The following is an 18712-nucleotide window of genomic DNA, read 5'->3' on the forward strand; positions in this document are numbered from 1 at the left end:
ATTATCTGCTTCATTCAAAATCATCTGAATCAACTCTAAATTTCTTGAAACATATATTCTGCCTCTGAATCTTAAATAGTCATCTGAATCAACTTGAAACTCTAAATCAGGGTTTGAATCACATTAAACTCTTTTAGCTAACATTTCATTATTAGTCTTCTGAGCTTCGTAAATCTGTTACACAAACAACGTTTTTGCTTTAAACTCAACTACAATCAAGCCATCATCAGATAGAGCCAACTAAGTATTCATTGTGTAAAGAGTGAACAAAGATTTCTGGCTTAAAGCATCAGCAACAACATTTGCTTTTCCCGGATGGTAGTCAATACTAACTCATAATCTTTTAGCAATTCTAGCCATTTCCGCTGTCGCAAATTCAAATCTTTCTGAGTCAAAAATATTTCAAACTCTTGTGATCTTAATAAACATGACATTTCTCACCAAATAGATAATGGCGCCAAATCTTTAATGCAAACACAATAGCTGCTAACTCTAAATCATGTGTAGGGTAATTCTTCTTATGTGGCTTCAACTGTCTCGAGGCATAAGCTATGAATTTTCCTTCCTGCATTAAAACATAGCCCAAACCATTCAATGATGTATCACTATAGATCACAAATTCTTTACTCGATTCTAGTTGTACTAACACTAGATCTTTAGTCAAAAGAATCTTCAGCTGATCAAAACTTCTCTGACATTTCTCAGACCATTCATACTTTACATCTTTCTGAAGAAATCTAGTCAACGGAGTTGCAATCATCAAAAATCCTTTTACAAACCGTCGATAATAGCTAGCTAATCCCAAAAAACTGCGAACTTCAGATAAATTTCTCAGAGACGTCCAATCCATAATCGCAGAAATCTTGCTCAGATCGACTCGAATACTCAATGATGACATAATATGCTCCAGAAAACCAACCTCACTCAACTAGAATTCACATTTACTGAACTTTGCGTATAAATATTTATCACGAAGAGTTTGCAATACAATTCTTAAATGTTCAGCATGCTCAGTTTCATCTCTTGAATAAATTAAAATATCAACTATGAACACAACAACAAATCGGTCTAGGTACGACCTGAAAATCCGATTCATTAAGTCCATAAAAATAGCAGGTGCATTCGTTAGTCCAAAAGGCATAACTAAAAATTTGTAATGCCCGTACCTCATTCTAAAAGCAGTTTTTGGCACATCTGAGTTTTTAACTCGCAACTGGTAATAACCTTATTTCAAATCTCTCTTTGAAAACAATGTAGCCCTTTCAATTGATTAAAAAAATCATCTGTTCTGGGCAGATGATATTTAATCTTGATCATCACTTTGTTAAGCTGTTGGCAGTCTATACACATTCTCACCGCACCATCTTTCTTTTTCACAAACAACACAGGAGCACCTCAAGGCGAGAAACTCAGTCTTGCAAAACCTCTATCGATTAATTCTTGTAACTAAGCTTTTAATTCTTTTAACTCTGTCGGAGCCATTTTGTACGGATTTATCGATATAGGAGTTGTTCTCGACATTAACTCAATACCAAAATCAACCTCTCGTATCGGTGGTAAACCCGGCAACTCTTCAAGAAATACATCTGAATACTCATACACAACTAGCACAGATTCGATCTTCTTTTCAGCCACCTTCGTATCAACCACATAAGCCAAGTAAGCTTCACAACCCTTTCTCATATATTTCTGAGCTAACATCGATGAAATCACTGCTAGCAAGCCATTCAAATAATCTGACTCAATCTGAATAATTTCATTATTCTAACATCTCAAATATATCATCTTTCGTTTGCAATTCACAACAGCATCATGCAACGTTAACCAATCCATACCTAGGATTATATCAAACTCATCAAAGGGCAACAATATCAAATCAGCCGGAAAGTAACTATCATGTATCATCAATAGACAGTTCTTGCACACTTGATCAACCAATATACACTTGCCTAAGGAGTTCGATACTCTAAATACAAATTCAGTAGACTCTACAGGCAAAGTCTTACTGGATACTAAATTCACACATATATACGAATGAGTTGATCATGGATCTATCAATGCAATAACTTTAGTATCATAGAGAGTAAAAATACCAGTAATAACATTTAGAGATGACGCTTCTTCGCTTGTGGGAATAGCGTAGGCTCATACAGGTGCTCTCGCATTTGACCTCACAACAGAGTCTTTAGTCACTTTCTCACTACCACTCACATTTCTCGTGTTTCTAGGTGGTCCACCTCTACCTGAAGTGTTACTCGGCCTCACATTCTGTACTGTATCTTGTTCAGTTAACTCTGGACAAACACGGATAAAATGATCCAATGATCGACATTTAAAATAGGCCTGATCATTCAATCTACATTCACCGAAATGCCTTTTACAACAATGTTTACATTCAATTCGGTTAGGTCTTACACTGCCAAAACTAGCATTCGAAGTAGCTAGAGCTTTGAAGCTCGACTGTTGTCTCACTCGATCTCTATTTGAATGCCCCACAGATGCATTGGAACGCTTAAACGAGTCTCGAAATTTCTTTAACGCAGACTGACAAGATTTACTAGCTAATCTCTTTCTCAAATCTCTTACTTCATAATCAGTTTTTCTCTTTTCTTTACTGATATCTTCAACTTTACAAGACCTATCAACTAACACAACAAATTCTTTGATTTCTAGAGTCCCAACTAACAGCTTTATGTCTTCATTCAACCCATCAACGAACCGCTTGCACATAATCTCTTTAGAAGAAACATATTCCTGAGCATATTTTCTCAATCGAACAAATTCTCTTTCGTATTCGGTCACAGTCATTCTGCCTTGTTTCAATTCTAGAAACTATTTATGTTTCTAATCGAGAAATCGTTAGCTTATATACTTTTTTCAGAACTCGATCTGAAAGAATTTCCAGGTGACACATTCCCTTGGGACAACTAATATCAATGTTTTCCACCGATAGTATACGTTGTCTCTTAGCAAAGATACCACACATTTGATACATTCCTCTAGAGTACAAGACAATTCATTAAATACTCTGATCGTATTTTCAAGCCAAAATTTATCTTTCTCAGCATCATCATCAACTGTAGCCCGAAACTCTTCAGCCCTGTGTTTACGAATCTTATCAACAGGTGGCTTACTCAATCGAATCGGATCTATCACTTGTGGCACAACTAGAACTTGTTGAAGAACAGATGGGGGTAGAGGTTGTTGAGCAGCCAGATTCGTTCGAATGAACTCCGTGAACCAATCACTCATCATTTGGAAGAAGGCTTACTTAGCCTCTTCTCCTTAGCTACTAGATACTAGCCTAGAATCAGACTACACTGCCCCTTGAGCGGGAGCAAGCGCATTACTTTTAACATTGTCAGCTACAGCTCGATCGGGATCTATTTGCTATATGAAAAACACATTTTAACTGTCAGGAATCATCTCACTATCGCAGTTTATATATATGGCATGTATAGATAGACTCTCACACGCTACGTTAGTCCTAGAATCGACTAAACTGTAACTATGATACCAATTAAATGTAACACTCTTAACCCATATCTGTCGCCAGAATAGGGTTACGAGGCATTACCAGAAAATATCACAATTATCAAACATTCAATATCGCATATTATTCATACATATACACAAAGTCCCTTAAATAGGTCTACGAGACCTTAAAACATGCTTTAGAGTGGTTCGGGACTAAACCGATCACATATAAAAATTTACAAACACTTAGAAAAATTTCATGAAATCATAGGTCACACACCCGTGTGAACAGGCTGTGTGCCTCACACGGTACCAGACATGCCCGTGTCATAGGCCATGTGAAAACAGGGCATACATACTGACTTGCACCGCACGGCCGAGGAAACGCTCGTGTGTGTAACAGCCTGGTTTAGACCCTAATTGGAATAGTAGTTTTGGGACCACAAATTCGAGTTAGAAAAAAATATTTTACTATTATTTTCTGTGTTTACAGTATGTGTTTAAGCATGTGTGAAAGTTTCTGTGGAAATTTTATTAATTGTGTGCTTAGCTTGATAAAATGACTTAATCACGTAAAATGTAAAAGTGGCTAGCTATTTGTTAAAAGCACCTAAGTGTTATGTCTTAATAAAGGAAAGGTCCTTATGTTGTAAATGTACCATTGAATTTATAAAATGACATAAATGGGCATGAGTTAGTGGATTTTAAATGAAATTAAAAAGGTTATATTAGTAATTCGATAATTAAATGTTGATTTAATAAAACAAATGCATAGAATTTGTCCATTATCATCCATCTTTGCCAAAAATTAGAAAGAAAAAGAAAAGAAAATATCAAGCTAGGGTTCGGCACTTGTGATTGGTGATTAAGGTATGTTTTGAGCTCAGTTTTTGATGATTTTTACGTTTTTGAGAACGTTGCTTAGAAATCTATGAAGCCCATTCCCTAATTTTTTAATTAGTTGATTATTTTTTAAGATTCCATTGATGAATTCATGTGTTTTATGATGTTTAATGATGAATTTTGAAAGCTTAGTGCTTGATATACATGTTTTGTAAAGTGATTTTGAGTAAAAATGCATATTAGGGATTTAATTTAGAAAGGTGTAAATTGAGGGGTTGAGTTGTGAAATAAATGAAATTTTTGGCCTACTAGAGGTCTTTATGATATTCTTCTATACATGGGTTCATTGAAATTATGTGTATTTTGTGTTTTTGTGAAATAGGGACTAAATTGTTAAAATGTGAAAATATGAGGACTAATTTGTAAAATACCCTAACTATGTGTTTATGGATTAAATTGAATGTTTTGGTGATTAAATGAGTTAATTTTGAATATATATATATATAGATCAAGAAAGGAGAAATTCGGACTTAGATCGAGGCAAAAACAAAGTGCTCGATTGATCGACAAATATTGTCGTTTTTATGTCCGATGTAAGTTTGTGTATAATACATTTTGTTTGTATAATGTTTGTATGTGATGAAATAAATAGAAATGAGATTGATAAGTTTGAGTATGTAAAATATGAATAGAATTTGAGGCACTAAGTGTGCGAGAAAAGATATAGCTACGGCTATTAAATATGGCATCGAGTGTGCGAGAATATATAGTGATGGTTGAATAAATGGCAGTATGTGTGCGATACCGATATTAGTTCAATTTAATGAAATGGAACTAAGTGTGTGATAACATTATAGCTTCAGCTAAATAATTGGCACTAAGTGTGCGAGTTCAAAGAACGTCTAAAGATGATTGAACGTCATTATGCATCGAGCATTGAAGTGATAAATGTGATAGGTAAGAATGTGATGGTGCAGGTATATATGGAACCTATGTGATTGATGATATTATGGTATGAGTATGTTATAGCTTTGAGTAATTATGAGTAATGTGATGGGTAATATTAAGTGTTAGTTAAGAGATTGAATTAGTGGATTGATGAGTTAAGTGTATTATATTATGAACTTACTAAGTTTAAAAGCTTACTGTGTGAAGTATTCTTTGTTTTATAGTGTTATAAAGCTAGCTCAAATTCGAGGATCGTCAGCGACTCATTCGCATTATCAGACATCTATTTTGGTACTATTTTGAGAGTTGTATATATGGTATATGGCATGTATAAGCTAGTGTCATTTTGGTATGTTTTGTGTTGTGGTTAGCCATGAGACTTGGCTTGCAAATATTAGTATGTATGACCTCTTAAGTTGGCCTAATTGGTATGTTTAATAAGTAAGAAATGTGATGTTTATAATGTTCATGTGATAGTTTAAATAAAGGAAGTTGAATTGACAAGTTTTGTGGTATGAAATAGATGATATGATGATGAGATTATACTTTTGAAACTTATGTGAGTTTTAATGATTTTGGTATATTTAGGTTGTGGAATTGAGTAGTGAATTGGATGGTATTTGGATGTTATGCAATATGTATGAAATGGTTGATTTGATTGCTTATAAATGATGCAAAAATATTTTGGTTTTGGTGTGATTGAGATAGGTGGGAAATGTGGCTTAAACCAGGCCTACATTACACCCCACATGGTTGAGCACACGGGCGTGTGTCTCGACCATGTGTCTGTTGTGATTTAGTTTTTCAAGTAAATCTCGAGCACGGTCTGGACACACAGGCGTGTTTGGTGGCCATGTGAGGCATACAGCCTTGATACATGGGTGTGTGTGGCCATTCCAAAGGATACACGGGCTAGACACACGGGCGTGTGGTTGGACGTGTGACCCAAGTTAGTTTCGACCACAGCCAAGGCACACAGGCGTGTCTTGTGGCCATGTGGTTAAGTCAGTATGTATGGCCTGTTTTGCCACGGTTTAGACACACGGCGTGTCGAAAGCTGTGTGAGGCACACGGCCTGTTCACACGGGCGTGTGACCTGTATAACTTTAAAAATTTTGTTAAGTTTCTGAGAAAATTTGTATGTGCTCGGTTTAGTCTCGACCCCTTTCTAAAGCATGTTTAAGGTCTCGTTGACCTATGTAAGGGACTTTGTAATGATGTGTGACAATGATTTCATGATGATTGAAAAATGAATGCGAAACATTTAGATTTTTTCGGTGACGGATATAGGTTAGGGGTGTTACAGTGTGCCAGGCCGTGTGAAATCTAAGGGGGTTACTGACTTGAGTCACATGGCCGACCACATGCCCATATGCCAGTCCGTATGCCATTCACGACCAGTAGACACATCTGTGTGTCTAGGCCGTGTCAAAATTGTAGGGTATACTGACTTTAATTCGAAGGGTACCCCAGAGGTCACACGACTGTGTAACATGACCGTGTGTCACACACGCCCGTGTCTCTACCCGTGTAGACAAAAATAGGCCATTTACAAGGCCAATTTACCACCCTTTTCTCATGATCACCTAGCCATCAAATTGGTATCATTTCATCACAAATATGGGTAGCTAAAACATGCCAATTCACAAAATTTCATGCTATTTCATAATCAACCATTTCACTACTTAAATTCTCAACCAAATTCATAACAAAACAATATACCAATATCATTAATCTTGCATAACTTCTAAATGCATTTCATCATCACCTTATCACCTATTTCATGCCACAAAACTTAACATTTCAATCTCACATAATCAAGCCACAACATGTCATCATTCCAATCTTAATACTCCAATTTACAACTAACCATAATAGCAACAACATACCAAACCAAAACAAGCCAACACTTAAGACATTATATACATCTTATGTATCACATATTAAACCCATAATTCAAACCAACTTAAATGGCCTTACATATCAAAATTTACAGGCCAAATCTCATGGCTAATATTATAACTCAAAACACAACAAAATGACACTAGCCTATACATTCCATTTACCATATATACAAAGCTCCAAAAAATACCAACGAGATGATCAATAGTGTGATGACGTTTCTTGACGATCCCCGAGTCTGAGTTAGCTTCGATAATCTATAAAACATGGAAAGAACACACAAAGTAAGCTTTTAAAGCTTAGTAAGACATATACAAATAAAGCTATCACATGAACATTTGCACTTCAATTCAAATATGTTTAACATAGCTAATATCAATCAAAATTCACAAACCTTTCCATTGAACATATATTCAATGTCTTAATTAAGTTCATCAAATATTTTACCTTTTTAATACCCGTATGAATTTCGTATGTACCTGAGTCACTTAGCTTATTTACATAATCTTTCTCAACTTGACTTTCCCCGTTGAACCATTCAGAATCGTTAAGGATACTCAAAAATCACATAAGCTCGTACAATGCTATATCCTAGATATGGTCTTACATGCTATCACATATCGATGCTACTGTCCTAGACAGGGTCTTACACGAAATAGATTAACGATGCCAGTGTCCCAAACATGGTCTTATACATAATATCAATACGTTACTAGTGTCCCAGACATGGTCTTACATGTAATCACATCTCGATAACCTAATGTTATAACATTCGTATCCTATACTTTTCCTAGGGTTCGTACGGGACTTTCGGATGTCTTAGCTTCGTCGATTCATACTCGTACTTGCTCATTTTACATTCGTAGCAATTCAATTATAATAAAACATATATAATTCAATTCAAAGACATTTATTTGCGTATGAACTTACCTCATAATCGGAAGTAACGGACGGGGCCGACTACTCGATAACTTTCGTTTTCCCCCGATGTAAATCCGATTTCTTTCGTTCTTAATCTATATACATTCAAAATTAACCCTTTTATTCATCAGCACATTCAATTTCATCCACAAACACATATTTTAGCATTTTTGCACTTTAGCCCCTAAAGTTACACATTTATTCAAATTAGTCCCTATTTCATTAATACACAAAATTCACAAAATTTGACAAAACCCATGTTTGGCCAAATTCTATATAGGTACCTAGCAGCCCAAGTTTTTCATTTATTTCATAATTTAGCCCCTCAATTTACACTTTTCACAATTTAATCCCTAATAGACATTTTCGTCAAAAATCACTTTACAAAACATTTATATCAAACACCAAGCTTGCATAATTCATTATCAAACATCATAAAACTCATGGATTCATCAATGTAATTTAAAAAAATCATCAACAATTTCAGAAATTAGGGTACGGGCTAGCTAGTACTCAAAGAAACGATCACAAAAACATAGAAATCATTAAAAACCGAGCTCAAATCATACCTCAATTAAGCTACACAAGTGCCTAACCCTAAATGGTCTTCAAAGATTTCTTTTCCCCTTAATATTCGGCCAAGAAGGATGAAATGAAGCTTAATTTCTATTATGTTTTAATTTACGTTAATTTATTTAACATTTTACAAATTTAACCTTAATTAAAACCATTATAAAACACATAATTCAATGCCATTTATGTCCATCTCCACTATCAATGGTCTAATTACAACATAAGGACCTCTTATTTAATAAGCTATAGCAATTAAGCACTTTTAACTTATAGCATGTTACTTTTGCATTTTATGTGATTAAGTCCTTTTTTCTCAAATTGAGCTATTAAACTATAAAATTAGTTCATGAAATTTTCACACATACATATTGACATATTGTAAACACCAAAAATAATATTAAAATAATTTTACGACCTCGGATTTTTGACCTCAAAACCACTATTCTGATTTAGCTAAAACCAGGCTGTTACGCAAAAGCTTGCTCGTTTTGGAAGTTGTCAAAGATTGCATCACACTATCGAACTCTTATTTTGGTACTTTTGGACTTTATGTATTTTGGTTATGTGGCATGTATAGGTCATTTGGATAATGAAAGCCTATATGGTTTGTTATGTTTTAGCCATTGATGTGGTTTGACAATGGTATATATTTTGATATGTAAATAGGTATAAATGGCCCTTTGATATATGGTTTATAATTGCTATGCGATTGCCTCATTGTGAATTGGTATTTAAGGTAGCAAATAGTTGAAATGGAGAATGTATTTGCATGCTAAGTTTTAGGTAAGATAGTGCATATATGTAATTGACCATTTTGGTAGTTTTTAGAGAAAATTTAGGCATGTTTTAAAATGATCATTTGATATGCCAAAGAAATTAGGATTGTTGGTAATGAAATTGATATAGACTTAGTTGTGATTGGTTTGAACACCTATTGATGATATGGTCATATGCTATTTGATATGTATAGGTTGGTACCACTTTGGGTGAGAAACAAGGCCTGGTAAATAGCCTATTTTTGTCCACATGGGCATGTGTCTCAGCCGTGTGTGACACACCTTCGTGTGTCTCCTGATAATTAATTAGAAACCAGGTCAGTAGCTTCACACGGCCTAGCACACGGGTGTGTGACTTGACCTTGTGGCACAAGTCAGTATACCCTCAAGTTATCACACGACCTAGCACACGGCCTGGCACACCAGTGTGTGAAGCCACTTCGAATGGTACACGGCCTGGCACACAGGCGTGTGGTCTGGCCGTATGACCTGATTCAGTGAGTTACATGGGGTCAAAAATAGGCTAGAACACAACCATGTGATCCCATTTCGAGTGTCCACACAGCCTGTGACACGAGCGTGTGTCCTTTACACTTTGAAAATTTATCATGTTTTTTGTAAAAATTTCATAAGTATTCGATTTAGTCCCGAATCACTTTTAATGCTTATTTTTAGCCTTGAATGCTCGTGTTAGGGTCTATATGTAAATTTGAATGACTTTTGTTTGGATATGAGAAATGAATATGAAATGATGATTGTTTAAGAGATAAGTCTAGTAATGTTCTGTAACCTTATTTCGACGACGAATACGAATTAGGGTGTTATAGTCTTGGAGGAAATAAGATGTATTGTGATTTAAGGGGACTATACTGGTGGCCTGGACTGAAATGAGAAGTGACAAATTATGATAACTCAGTGGAAGTGGGAGCGAGTAACACCAGTTCCCTTTTGGCTTGTTACAATTGATTACGATAACTCAGTGGAAGTGGGAGTGAGTAAAAATAGACTTCATTAATGGGTTACCCTTAACACCCACTAAGAAAGATTCAATTTGGGTGATAGTAGATCGATTAACTAAGTCAGCTCATTTTTTACCTGTTCATACATAATATTCATTACAAAAGTTGGCTAAGTTATATATTTCAGAGATTGTGTGACTACATGGGGTACCGGTATCAATTATTTCAGATCAAGATCTCCGTTTTACATCTTGGTCCTAGAAGAAGCTACTTGAGGCACTAGGTAATTGTTTGGATTTTAGTACTGGTTTCCATCCATAGAGTGATAGATAACTCAAAGAGGTTATTCAGTTATTGAAAGATATGTTAAGAGGTTGCATTATTGATTTTCGTGTTAGGTAGAAGGAACACTTACCTCTAGCTAAATTTACTTACAATAACAGCTGCCAGTCAAATATATAGTTGTCACCTTATGAAGCTTTGTATGGTTGTAAGTAGCAAATACCACAGTGTTGGACTGAACTTGGTGAAAAGAAATTTTTGCGTCCCGAAGTAGTACAGGAGCCTGAAGGGAAAATTAGATTAATCCAAGATAGAATGAAAATGGCTTTGGATAGGTAGAAATCGTATACAGACCTAAAGAGAAAGGACATTGAATACAATGTCAGAGATCAAATCCTTCTAAAAGTGTCTCCATGGTGAAAAGTGTTAAGGTTTAGACGAAAGAGCAAGTTAAGTCCTAGGTTCGTTGGACCTTACAAAATTCTTAAGAAAGTCAGTCCAATGCCACACCAATTAGAATTATCTCCTGAACTGGACCGTATTCATGATGTATTCCTGGAACATCGAAAATATGCAAATGTACACAGTTGTGACAAGTAATAAAGTTATAAGTATAGAGTAACATCTCTACAGGGACTGTAAAAGCAATTCTTTGTAAAATAAATTTGACTTAAGCAAATTGGTGAGAAGATTTAAATTCAAAAGGAGTGAGCAATTATATAAACTAAAATTAACTAAATAGTAAATTAAACTAAAGTTGTAAACACAAGGTAAAAGGAATGTGAATAGTTTAATCAATATGACATAAATGTGTTAGATTAATCTTGTTCTTTGACTTATAATTATTAAAACAATGTTCATGATGTTACAGATAATTCCATGTCAACTTGGTTCTTCGTTAACTAATGCCGTCATACTTATTACATTTTTAAACCTTTCTAGTATATTTCTATGTTAAATTGATTAAATAATTTTCATAAGCAGACATAAGATATAGTGAAGTAACAATATATTTCTGCACTGAAACCTTTCTAGCATATTTCTTTTGGTTATGCAATGCAATAATATCGATTAATACTATAAATCATTTAATCTAATTTATCCTAAAAATATTAAACATGAACCATTTATATAGTGTGCCAATTAATTATAATTTCAATTTGATTAAATAATTAATTCAATTGTCATCTCACAATTACAATGCAAGAACAACATAAACGTGCTTTTATCTAAATGAACAATTAACCAAGGCCTATAACATAAAAACATAATTTCAATAATTTAAGCAAACAGAATGTGATCTAACACAAACACAATTTAAGTCATTTTAATTAAATTGGAAGCATAAAAAATAATTAGCAAACATGTTCATAATCTCAAAACAAATCAAAAAGAAAAAAGAGAAAGGACCCAGAAGACAAATTCGATGTTTCTCCATAATAAAACAACTATGTGTCCCCTTTCTTCCTTCTGCTTTGTTCTACCGACTAGAGGCCTCCAAGATGTTGAATGTCGCTACTTCAAGGACTTGCAAAGCTCTTTTTCAATAGAGAAGCAATCGAAAATGGAAAAGGAAAAAATAAGTGAGAAAATGGGAGAAGAGAGAATGATAGAAATGGATGAGAGGTGAGTGAATTGCTTGCTTTTGAAAGGAAAAGAGGGTGACTATTTATAATAGAATGGGATGGCTAAAATAGTATGGGAGAGCCTTGGTTTTCTCTTCCCATGGCTTACCCTTGATTGTAGGATGAGGTGTTTGAATGGATTTGGTAAAAATAGTTAGGTGCTTGAAAATGGAAGGCTTGAAAAGTGAAAGGGTTGGAATGACTTTATAGAGAAGATTAGGAGCTATTTTACAATTATTTTTAATTAGCTTTAGATGTTGATTTGGACATTTTTTTGGAAAATTTTTGTTTGCTTGGGCTAGTAATTCTTTCCCCTTTAAGTAGACACTTCGAGACTCCTCTTTTACATTAGACTGTAAATTCCATTAACCCAATTCTCAATTGGATCAGACAAACTTTTTAAGGTCCAAGAATGCTAATTTGGGCATTCAAGCCACTCTTTTTCCATTCATTTTTTCCTTTTAAATTTTTCAACAAAGGGTAATTTGTTATCTCACACTTAGGGTTTTTAAGCCCTAGGTATTTAAGCCACATTTTTCCTAATTAGACTATGCACCTTGTTTTTTCTTTTCAATTTCTAATAGAATTTTGCTTCCCCCTCTCTATTTCTTACTTTTTTCTTTACACCATATTTTCATCCTATTATTGTTCATTATTTTGCTTTCCCGAATAATATCGTTCCCCCCTTTTAATCGTTTTTCTATTAGTTTTGTACTTGCCATCAATAATATCCCAATCTTTGCCAAGAAATGGTAAGTACACCTCGTTTTGATAATTAGATCCCGTATTTATCTAATATTACTATCATATGCTAATATTTTATTTGATTAATTAATCTTTTCCAATTCTTGTCAAAGCCTTGATAATCTTTTCAAATCTTGATACTAAATGTTAATTCTGGCAAATTTGTTATTGAAGGACGGAATAAGGTGAATCAAAACCAAAATCAAGCATGAGGAATGTCAATCGGACTTGTAGTGAAAGGTGTGTATTCTTTAGCAAGTGAGTCAATGGAAAATTATGTGAAGTTTAGGGCTACGTGATCTCCCATACAGGTATGTGGACCACATGACTGTGTGCCCCTGTAAATCTTAAGCTAGTTCGTGAACCACATGGCCACAACCCTTCCACACGATCTGCCACACGATCGTGTCCCTCTTTTAAGGTATTTTTAGTGTTTTTCACGACCTCATTTTGTTACATGGGCTGGATACACGATTGTTTAACCCTTCCACACAGTCTTAACCCTTTCACACAACCTAACCACACGACCGTGTGACCCTTATTTTACAATTTTGCCCAAAATTTTATGAATTGTTCAGTTTAGTCCCTATATAGTCCCCAAATTATTTTTAGATGTTTTATTCACTCAATTGAGTCCTTGTTATTATGAATATGGTAGAATCTATAAGTATATGACTGAATTACTACTGTTATAATGTATGATATGCGAATGTTGCATGTCTACTATCACCGTATTTATAATAAACTAATATTGTTAACACTGCGACTGTTGAATTGAAAGCATATGGAGCATGTCTATTGCAACTGTTGAACTAAATATATGTTAAGCATATCTATTATTACTGTTAAACTAAATACATGTCAAGCATATCTACTGTTTTTGTACTATACTGTTTCTAGCATGCCATACTGCATAGCATTAGGTGAGACGATTGAAAGTAGGAAGTACTGGCAGTTTAATAATATGCAAACACAGGTGATTCATCTGCAACTTATTAGAAGTTTATCTACAAAACATTAATGGTTCATCCACAACCTACTAGCAGTTATATGCAAACTTTTTATTTAAAATTACGAGTGGTTTATCGACAAATTTTTTCGCGTAGTTTATCTAGAAATTACTGGTGGTTCATCTACAAAATGGAGTGTTATTAGATGGATGAGTTCTGGGAAACTTACTATGGAGTGTAGTGGAGTATGGGTAGGGTCTTTCCTGATATTTTTGCATTGCATTGAAATTCATAAGCATGCTCAAATGAACTATAGAATTCTACTTTGCTATACGAATGTGATTGTTCTAAAAATTGTTACTATGAATGCTTTATCTTCTGTTTTGCACTGGTTTCCTTGTGATTGGGCACACACAAAGCTCGTAAAGCACACCCCCTTGATTTTCATCTTTACAAATAACCCACTAGGTTAGGATGTGGACTCAACATCCAGAAGGTCTCAGCTCGAAGTAATATTTTCATTAAAAGTATTTTAGACTTTGAATTATAATTTCTATTATTTGGAACTGTAATATTTTATTTGAAATATGGCATGAGAATTAAGTTTTGGGTTTATTTTCCATGCATGACATTTAATTTGATTTTAGGATTGTTCAAGCATGGAACCTGAGTTAATTTTGCATGAAATTTGGTTTTTATTAAAACTATGTTAAATATCACTTTTTCGCTGCATTACTAAGTGAATAGTTTTTGAAATACATATATAAAATTGAAATTCAACCTTTGCAAAAGTAAGCATTGAAATCAACTGGTTTTTGAAAGAATTTGTACCTTTCAGAAACTCACTAAGTTTTCTACTAAAGTAAGCAAATGTTTTAAAAAGACTATTTTATAAACTTTGACAATTTTACTAGGTCATTTCGGTGGCTAACGTAATCTTCTGAATTTGGTCTCAACATCTAGGCCAGGTTGGGGAGGTTACAGTTCTCCCCAAATAAGAAATATTTTTTTATCTAACATACATAAAATAATATCATTTGTCTATATAATTTGTTGACACGTGATGATCAAATAATTATAAATAAAAATTAATTTTAAGATTATAACCATCCCAACCCAGCCTAGACGTTCGACTAGAATTCGGAAGATTAAATCAGCTATTGAGATGGCCTAGTAGGGTTATTGGAGTTTTGAAAAAAGTCATCTTAAAACATTTTTTTTCTTTAGTAGAAAACTTAGTTAATTTCCAAATTATTAATTACTTGAAATCTTAATTATACTTTAACAGTGAAATTAATTAAATGTCCCACTAACCAGTACAGATTAAAGCTGCTAATACAATGTGGATAAATCACTAAATGGTTCGAACAAGCTGTTAACACTTCCTCTGTACATATAGTCCCACCCCATGCAATGCAAAATGGCAAGCTCAAACAAATTACTACGGTAGCATTTAATTATGTTTTTTATAGAATAATATTGTAGTAATCAATATACTTATAACTATTCAATACAGTAGCAAATAAAATGCTTATAGCAGATCAACTCAGTGGAAACAAGTCCTTATTCAGTGTTTTGTTTAACGATAGCATAAGGCATGTTGTATGTACAATCACAAATACAGATATGATGGACATGTGTATTATTCACAATTCATGCAAATATTTATTTAACGTTAACTTAGTCAATTGGATAATGTATTCTAGTATTATTCATATTATCAAGGACTCAATTACATGAAAACAAACACTAAAAAAAGTTTAGGAACCAATTAGGGACTAAACTGAACAAATCATAAAATTCTAGGCAAAATTGTAGAGTTTGTAAAGCAGGGGAAAAACTATAAAATATGAAAAATATGGGCAAAACCATAAAAATTAAAAAAAATGAGGGCAAAACTATAAAATCTAAAAAACAGGGACAATTGTCAAATCTAAAAAATAGAAGGAAAATGAAAATTTTGAAAAAATAATAGCAAAACTATAAAATCAAAAAAATAGGGGCAAAATTCTAAAATTTGAAAATAAAGGGTAAAACTGTAAAATCTAAAAAAGAAAAATTGTCAAATCTGAAAAATAGACGCAAAATTATAAAATTTGAAAATAGGGGTAAAACTATAAAATCAAAAAAAATATGGGAAAAATTGTAAAATTTAGAAAAATAGGGGTAAAATTATAAAATCTAAGAAATAAGGGACACATGGCCATGTGACTGGACCGTGTAGGAACCTGGGACCATGTGGAGGGGGTACAAGGTCGTGTGGCTAGGCTATGTGACAGACTGTGGCCATGTGGAATTTTCAAAATCAGCCTAAAAAAGAGACACGGCCATGTGCCAAGCCATATGGAGGGTTCTAGGCCATGTGAGAATCAAAAAACCTAGGGTTTCAAGAGAACATGGTCATGTGACGGGTCATGTGGTCCACCCTGTGTGGCTAGTTGAATGGCCCTATCTCGATGCACAGTTTGCCCTAATTCACTTGTAAAAGAACACACACCTTTCATTGAGATTCTGAGTGATGTCCCTTACGTTCAAATTTGGTCCAATGAACCTATATCTGGCCATTCAAACAAAATTTGTACACGGGTTAGGGTTTCTTTTCTAAGATTTATTAAGATTCAACGATATTAACGAAAGATTCGTCAAAAGCAATGAAAGATTGACTAATTGATTCAAAATATCAATATTGAATAGAAATTCTACAAAAATTGGGTTCTAAACTTTAGATCAAGATGCACTTACCAAACTTGATAAAATTACGGAAGCTATCAATGATGAATTCAACAATTGGAAGAGAATCAATTTATCAAGGATTGATTTGATATCGAGAGAAAAATAATTTTAGCACTAGAATGACCAATTTGATGAAAAAAAGGGGCAGAAAAGAAAAGAAGAATTTAAAGAGAAAAATAGGGAGAATCAAGTTGAAATAGAAAAGAAATCAAAATTCTAGGGTGAAGGAAAAAGGACTAAATATCTAGGTTTTCAAACTTTTAAGGGTTGTAGGGTAAAATGCCCAATTTTTTTGAAATTTAAAATAAAGGGGACTTTGGAAATGGGTGATTCAAACCTAGGTAAGGAAGGGGGAAACAAACGTGCTTAACCATTTAGGCTACTGCCTATTCTTGTTCAATTTTTAACCTATTTAGTATTTATTCTATTGTGGTTTTCATTCTTGGTTGCTGAAAATAAAAAGTAAAGAAATGGGAAAGGTGTGGATTGAAGCTAGGACCTCTAAGGAATATACAAACTACTTAACCATCAAGCCTAAGGCTTATTTCTTGATTATTTATTACAACAAACCCCCTATATTTTGGGGTGTGACAATGAAACTTAAAATAAACATGATTATCCTTGGCAACTGAGCAACAAACAATAGGTTCTTGCACACTTTAGGAACACGCAGAACATTCTTAAGTTGCAACACTCTAGAACCAGAATGAATAAAAGAAGAACCTATATGAGCAACAAATACACTGGCATCGTTGCCCACAACAAACCTGCAGTGCCTGTATAATCAACACTAATGGGTATACTAGACAAATCATTAGTGACATGGTTTGTAGCCACAGAATTTAAATACCACAGTTGATTCGAGTTGCAGGGCGAGGTCAAGGTAAAATGAAACCCTAATAAAGGGGGTGACTAAGCTTTAACATGCATGGAAGGTCTGCACTGGTTACGATAAAAAACACAAAACTGATGGTGAGACTTGTATGATTGCTTCTATTAATCATTGAACTGATTGAAATTAATAGGCATATGCTGACCTTGATCTACATATGAAACGCCTGAAAAAGATTCATCAAATAGATAATAGAATTTTTGAACTACATATCCAATCTTGCCACAAAACTGACACTGAGGTCAATTTTGAGAAAATTGGCCCCCACGACCTCGACCACAATAGGATCCTCTGGTGAAAAAAAATCCAGTTTGAAAACAGTTTTCTTGTATAGCGAAAAATTAAAATTTTTAAACTAACTCGGTCTGTAATATTTGTAGTAATAAAATTTAATTGAATCCATACCTTTTTTTAGCTTAGTGGACGTTCGTTGTTCTTGGTTCAACCAAACAATATTCTCTGTTATTCTCATACCACGAACTACTTCGAGTGTGGGCTCGAGCCAATTGAATCCAAACACAGAGCAAGCAAAAGTTCTCTCCTTTTGGGGTGAAAACAAAAATTCTCTCTTCTTAATAGAAACTGGTAGAATTGTTATTCTGAAAAGATATATGTAATAGTCAAGAATAAATTCTCTCTTTTTTTCAACAAAATAACAATATCTCAAAGTTGTGTTCATAGCTCTACCGGTCCCATCTATTTATAGGAAGAGAAGATATAGTCTTTGCTGAGTTGTAATGGTTTATTTCAAATAGAAAAATAACATTCTACTTAGAATAGGACTAGGGTGGATGACACACCCTAGTATTCCTACTATGGTTGTCACCCCTTCATGTCTATGAGAGGTTTTTGGGCCTTTTTCACATCGGGTCCAATTAGGAGTACTTCCTAAGCCTTTTTTACCTAGTACTTTGTAATGTGATCCAACTCAATTTAGTGTTTCTGTTTCCCAAAATAAAATTTAATAATTATATATAAAATAATTTTCTCATCCCTATTTTACCCTTAACATAATTTTGAAGATTTTACCCCTAGTAAAATTTTGACGATTTTGCCCATTGTAAAATTTCTAGAAAACATGTTCAAT

The 18712-nt window shown here is 33.9% G+C and overlaps 1 long non-coding RNA gene across 1 annotated transcript; it reads right to left on the reverse strand.

Moving 5' to 3' along the window:
• Positions 1 to 10068: 10068 nt before the first annotated feature.
• Positions 10069 to 12306, reverse strand: LOC121206561 (uncharacterized). The gene is made up of 3 exons (XR_005901621.1): positions 12092 to 12306; positions 11036 to 11236; positions 10069 to 10964 (listed from the first exon to the last, which is right to left on the reverse strand). It is a non-coding gene; the product is annotated as an uncharacterized lncRNA (long non-coding RNA).
• Between the last annotated feature and the right edge of the window lie 6406 nt (positions 12307 to 18712).

The sequence above is a fragment of the Gossypium hirsutum genome, chromosome A09, assembly GCF_007990345.1.
Source record: "Gossypium hirsutum isolate 1008001.06 chromosome A09, Gossypium_hirsutum_v2.1, whole genome shotgun sequence".
In the NCBI taxonomy this organism is placed as follows: domain Eukaryota; kingdom Viridiplantae; phylum Streptophyta; class Magnoliopsida; order Malvales; family Malvaceae; genus Gossypium; species Gossypium hirsutum.